Source organism: Uranotaenia lowii, chromosome 3, assembly GCF_029784155.1.
Source record: "Uranotaenia lowii strain MFRU-FL chromosome 3, ASM2978415v1, whole genome shotgun sequence".
NCBI lineage: Eukaryota > Metazoa > Arthropoda > Insecta > Diptera > Culicidae > Uranotaenia > Uranotaenia lowii.
In genome coordinates this window covers 210,387,961-210,393,768 of record NC_073693.1, presented here as the reverse complement: position 1 = coordinate 210,393,768, position 5,808 = coordinate 210,387,961, and the positions used below count along the sequence as shown (strand labels likewise).

Genomic DNA, 5,808 nt, shown 5'->3' with positions numbered 1-5,808 from the left:
TATTATTCATTTGATTCAGCTTTTCTCATTTTCTACCGCTCAAATTTTATCAATTATTGTCATGATAAATAGTTTTTCGAGTCAAAACTTTGGACCAAAACAATTTTTTTTTCAAGACACCCTCGGTAATCGGATGTTTTCGGTAGTCGAACGCATCCTTCGGTCCCAACAGCGTCCAATTAACGAGCGAGTAGTGCAATGGAAACACTTCCCCCTACTGTATTACGAGAGAAAGCAATACTTTTCACCATTCAAAACGCCACCGTCGCCAACCGCTTCAGAGCAATTGACATAATACACGCGGGAGCCCCGGCTGCTTGTGCTGGCACGTGTGTAGGTAGGTCGACAGCTAGAATCCACCTAGCTAGCGCAGTATTTGATGACGACGACGACGACGACGACGAATGATTAACCGGTGAACCATAAATAAATCACCACCCTTTGATCGGTTTCGAGTAAACCTATGCCTAGAAATGCCATCAACATGTTGAGAAGGTTCTGAAGTAACCGAATACTTGACAGGGGCGTTCTCTCCCTTTACTTCTTTAGGTTGGAATCAGAACATTATGTACATTGATTGCAATCGTCACCATCACCATCATCAACAGTGGGGTTAGCGATGAGGATGGGTGGGTTGGCCTAGTCCCCGCAGTTAGACAGGCAAGCAGAGCGGTTAGCTTGTCCTAGGCTGATGGGTAGCGAGCGATAGAATTCTATAGAACCAACGAATTAGCGCAGGTGTTGACAGCACTCCGGGGAGTTACACCGCGCGGATTCGATTTCAAGTGGTGCTCCGGTCTGGTCGATCGGTTTGGGAAAAACTCGGTGGAGCTCTAAGGAGAGTGAGTTCCTTCTCACGGTTCAGAGAGATTGTGAAAGTGCGCCGACGCAATGGAAAGTGCATCCTGAGCACACCCGAAGACCCGAAAGCACGTTGCTTTCGGCGTGTTTTCACGCGCTCTCTATCAATTGTGAGCGAGTGAGGGTGTAGCGATTGGTGTGTCACTTGTCGACTAACGGAATTGAGGGAGCAAGATCCGGAAAATTTGCTTGGGATGGTGGCTACGACGACGGCGAGCATTCGGAGATGAAAATATGCGGATTGGGAAAAGTTTACCGGAGCCTATTCTTCGGACGGTCGGACGGCTAGTTGGATTTCGGCAACCGTCGCGACGCGTGTTCTTGCTCTTGCCAGCAGTAGAGCCACGCGCGCTCGTGGAAAATTTTTACTCCTGGTGAGCCTAGTGCTGTGAGTAAGGTCAGCGCGGTGTTGAGCGGTGATTTCTTGCTCTTGTTGTTGGTGGTTGGTATTGGGCTTTCTTTTTCTCTGTTTTTTTTCTTGCTCGTTGTACGGCCGATTCGGTGCCACACCGTGGGAGGTAAATGAAAAGTTTTGGTCCTGTGGATTTTTGGGTGGGGATGATAATGTGCGTGCTGAAAATTGATTAGTGGCGGTGATTTTGGTGTTAGTCCCGATGTAATTACGAGGGGTGGCGCCGCAACGAATGGATGCTGTGCCGAGGATTGCACTTTATGGGGGGTGCGCTTTTGGGGCGCTAGTGGATTGCAACAGCAGTGGAAAAGTTCAAACGTCAAACGTGCAGATGAGAGCAAAACAAATTGGGAACATGCGAATTGAAGGATTCCTGTGTTTTGTGATATGTAGATATGTGGTGAATACCTTCTCATTTGACGTACAACGAATTGGATCGCAAGTTAGTGATTCGGGAATGGGTTGTGGTTAGTGGCAGCAAGTGGTGCTCGAGTGGAAAATTTTGTTTGAGCAGCCCCGTCTTTTGGGTGCTGCTGGACACAGAACCGGAACACAAACATACTTCACCTGGGAAGACGACGACGACGGAGGACGTGAGCCTTTGACTTCACTTGCTAGGGCAACTCAGTGTTTTTTTTTTCTCTTGAATTTGTTGTAATCCCGGCAGCTTATCGCTACTAGCTTGCTGGCTGCTGATATTTTTTCCTCTCATGTGGTTATGCTACCTGTCGCAAAAACGTCACCGGAATCCTACCTGGCTGAAGTATATTTGTGGCGGACGTCGTGTTCGTTCTGTGTCGGAAAAATCGATGCTGGTGAATAATTAAGTACGTATACGCTCACTGTGGAGTGTTTTTCTCGTTTGTTGGTCGACCCACCTGTGTGCGAGCTCTCCGCATCTTATCAGCAACCCTGTGGCAAATTCGAGTGGGTTAACACGGAACGTTTGAAGGTCTACGGAAGGATGGAAACAGCTAGTGATTAGAGCCTTGCATCGGGTTAGTCATTCCACCTAAACGAGCGTGAACCCTAGTGATCACCTGGTGCAGCTTGATGTCTTTCGAGAGCCTTTGAGCCTTTGAGTTGACATGAGTGAGCATCTGCCGCCGCCTCGTTTGTTCGCGTGGGTGTTTATAACAAACATACTCCTGAAGGATGATGCACTTGAAGGCTGTCCCTCGAGGGAGTACAAGTCGCGGAACGAAAAATGTCTCGGGTGGTGAGAAACAGAGCAGAAGAGAGAGCGAAAAATAAAACAAATTCGTGATGTTATCTCGGGTATTCTCTGTAGCTTAGCCAAATCGGCTAGGGGCATGGGATGAATAATAATGGGACATGATACTCCGCACTGAATGTGTTGTGTCCAGCTGTAGCAAAAGTAGTCGATAGTTGGTTTTCCGCTGGAGGGATCCACTATTTACAAAGTGATTCAATTATGTTATAGTGATGCCTTTGAATAAATTACAATAAATTGCTAAATCCTAAGGGGGGCAACACAACATTTGCAACTATTTCACAACGCGTACCGAGAGGGAATCTTTCAATCTTTCTGAACCTAATCTGCCGTAGCAGTCTATAGTGGAGTCTATAGTTGGCGATTGGGCCCAAACAAATTCCACCCTTCAGACTGACTGACTGTTGTTGGTCGATAGTCGTCCATTTTTCGATTTACATATTTTCTTGCTAAGGCGGGGACGATTAGAAGGAAGGAAGAGGGGAGCAACGAAAAAAAAGGTGAACAACTCTTGAGTAAGCAATCATTGGTGAAGTGCGAAAACGGATAAATTCTTGCTGCTTTGGAATCTGGTGAAAACAGCTGCTCGAAGATGGGACCAACCCCAGAAAAAGTGGGTCGCTCCCAGGCGGAACAGGAAAGGGTCAATTTTATGCGAAATTGGAAAATCTATATGAGTTGATTTCGGATGTTTGGTGTTTTTTGAGGGGGGCCTAAGTCAACAGCAGCGCCGTCTTGGAGCTTTCCTGTTTCGCTCTGCGTCATTTTCGGGGGTTAAAATATACCAACCAAGCGAAATACGAAGGCTCCTCCGTGGGGCGGAAAACTTTGGGCAGCCCTGGGTTCTGAATCTTGTTGTAGTTTTCTATTCACAGTTGTTGGTGCAAAAGTGAGCGTCGATAGTCGACGAGTGTGTATGTGAGTGCGAGGGAGATTGGTAGCAAATATTTGCTGAAGAGTTTTCATTAATCCTATCAACGAACGTGTCTGTCAGTCTACTGGCTCGGATGATAAATGGTGCCAAGCTCAGATATGTTTGTACAGAAGTGTTTGCTAATAACCCAAGCATAGTTGTATTCAACAAATCCGCTTTGCTAGTGATGGTTCAACCGTTCAGTGTATAAGCTTCTATTAGATCTTGGGTATCAATTTCACAGATAGTGCACAATAGCAATAGCGAAAACACACCTTACGCCCCCTGCCCGTGAAAATTCCAATCTACAAAGTGAATCGGTGTAAATCTGTTTGAAAAGAAGAATCGTAGAAAGCACTTAATGCTTGAGTGAATCACTCCTTTGGCTGCTGTTGGATTCCTAGAGTGTAAAATACGACGAGCCAAAACAAGTTGAACCGAATCGTTCTTGCCTCCCATTTGCAGCGAGCAGCAAATCCGTCAACCCCCGCTATCTAGCCCTTGATTATGCTGCCAGCCGAAGGAAGCAGTAAAGTGCGCTCAGAATCCCGTTAATATATGAGCAAACGAACCAGGGCCAAAACCGGCAACAACCAGAACCAGAACCAGTAAGCAGGAGCAACTCCCGAAAGCATTCAACCATCAAAACGACCGACAAGAGTTGATCCTCCTGCTGCTGTGGAAGCGAAGAAGGTTTGTGTGAAATCCAAATGTTAAGTGGTGCACTGGAGCATTAGTGAACCGGAGCGTGAAGAACAGTGTGGTGCTTGCTGCTTCTAGTCAGTCCCTGTGAGCTCCACAAAAAGCGGACACCGGAGCCATCCTCCTCGGATTCATCTCCCTGACTAGCTCAAATCCTCAACTGTGGGGGTGACCGTACCGAAAAAATAATAATAACAGAAAAAATACAAAATTCCACTCCGTTTGGAGCCCAGTGAACAGTGAAAACGAAGGATACACTACCAGAGAAAGAGCGAAGAGAAGAAAAAAATTAATCTAAATAAAAATACGAAAAGTGCTACAACTAGCGAGCCGCCGGAGGATTAAACGCGGTATACTCTGGTGCTCTTTTGATCCTTAGGGCAGCAATCGTGTTGCTAGTCAGATTGCTCCCAGAACCTAGAACGGAACTTTCCGAGCTTGAACCAGATTATAATTACTTTGCTCCTCCTCGTCTCAGTCGGTGAGTCGGCAATGATCTTCTAGTGATCCGGGTAGGCAAGTTTATTTTTGTGTGCCATTCATTCAACATGTGTGCTGCGGATCAAGGTTTTAGCTATACCTACTAGAGTGAAGTGAATCTGAGTGATTTCCTCGGCTCCGAGGAAAAAGCCGTCGGGTGAAAACAACCTAGCCCTAGTTTGGTATTGTCAGTGCATAGTGGAGTTTCCTACATCCCCAATCAACAAACAGAACCACACACACAGCTTCGCTGTGTGCTGTGCACAAGCAACATCAAAGCAAGAGTTTCAAGAAGCAGAAGAGAAGAAAAAAACATCAACAATACACACCTTACCCCATTCTCCTCCGGCCTTTCAGTCTCCGAGTGGCAGCTGTCATTTCCGGTTAACACTGGGTCTCGGGAAACGAGAGAAAACGAGGAAAAACCGTTCCTACCGCCCATCAGTGTGCACACTTTTATTGGTCTCTACGAGCGCTAACAACCAAGCAAGTAGCTTCCAAGCAAAACGTGAATGCAAAAGGTTGACGACGTTACAATCCGGAAAACCGGAAGCGGACGCAGGCTCCAGCAAGTGAAGTAGTAGCTGTAGCAACAACAACAACAACCAACAGAGAAAAAAAGTAAGGATCGTTATTTTTTATTCAATCTTGCTTCCTTCTGACTGCAAACCAAACAAAATCCGAACCTGGGGTTGGCTATGAAGTAGCTATGAACTTGATTTTTGATTCCGACGAGCAAAAAACAGGAACCGTAGCATATTCGGCTAATCTTTTTATATTGAATTACGGTAACGGATGTAATTATTGTTAACAAACAATTTTGAAAGACAACTGGCTTGTTTGAAGGAAGATTCTTTTTTCAAGGGGAACAGATTGACTGCGGTCAATTGTGTCTTCAGGTGGTTCATTTCCTTCTGAGATTTTGGGTCGAGAAAGGAGCAAAAGTTTCTACAGGACATAAAAACTTCGGATAAATAATACTTATCACGCATTGAAGCCTGCATTTAGTTCGTAGAATATAATCATGCTAAACTTAATTAAGCTAAAACAAATGAACTTAAGTCACCTCGTTTCCTATCTTGTTATCAACAACTTGAAGCATTGAAATCCATAAAAGGTTCCAATCAGTACAATCGAATAAACTGATATTTTTTCATACAGATTTTTCTCTTTTAATATCGATTTGATCCCCTATTTTGAAATTTA

The 5,808-nt window shown here is 45.3% G+C and overlaps 1 long non-coding RNA gene across 1 annotated transcript; it reads left to right on the top strand.

Annotated features, from left to right (window-relative positions):
- The first annotated feature begins 1,009 nt into the window (after window positions 1–1,009).
- LOC129754373 (uncharacterized) lies at window positions 1,010–5,097 on the top strand. The gene is made up of 2 exons (XR_008739015.1): window positions 1,010–1,303; window positions 3,369–5,097. It is a non-coding gene; the product is annotated as an uncharacterized LOC129754373 (long non-coding RNA).
- Window positions 5,098–5,808: the final 711 nt, after the last annotated feature.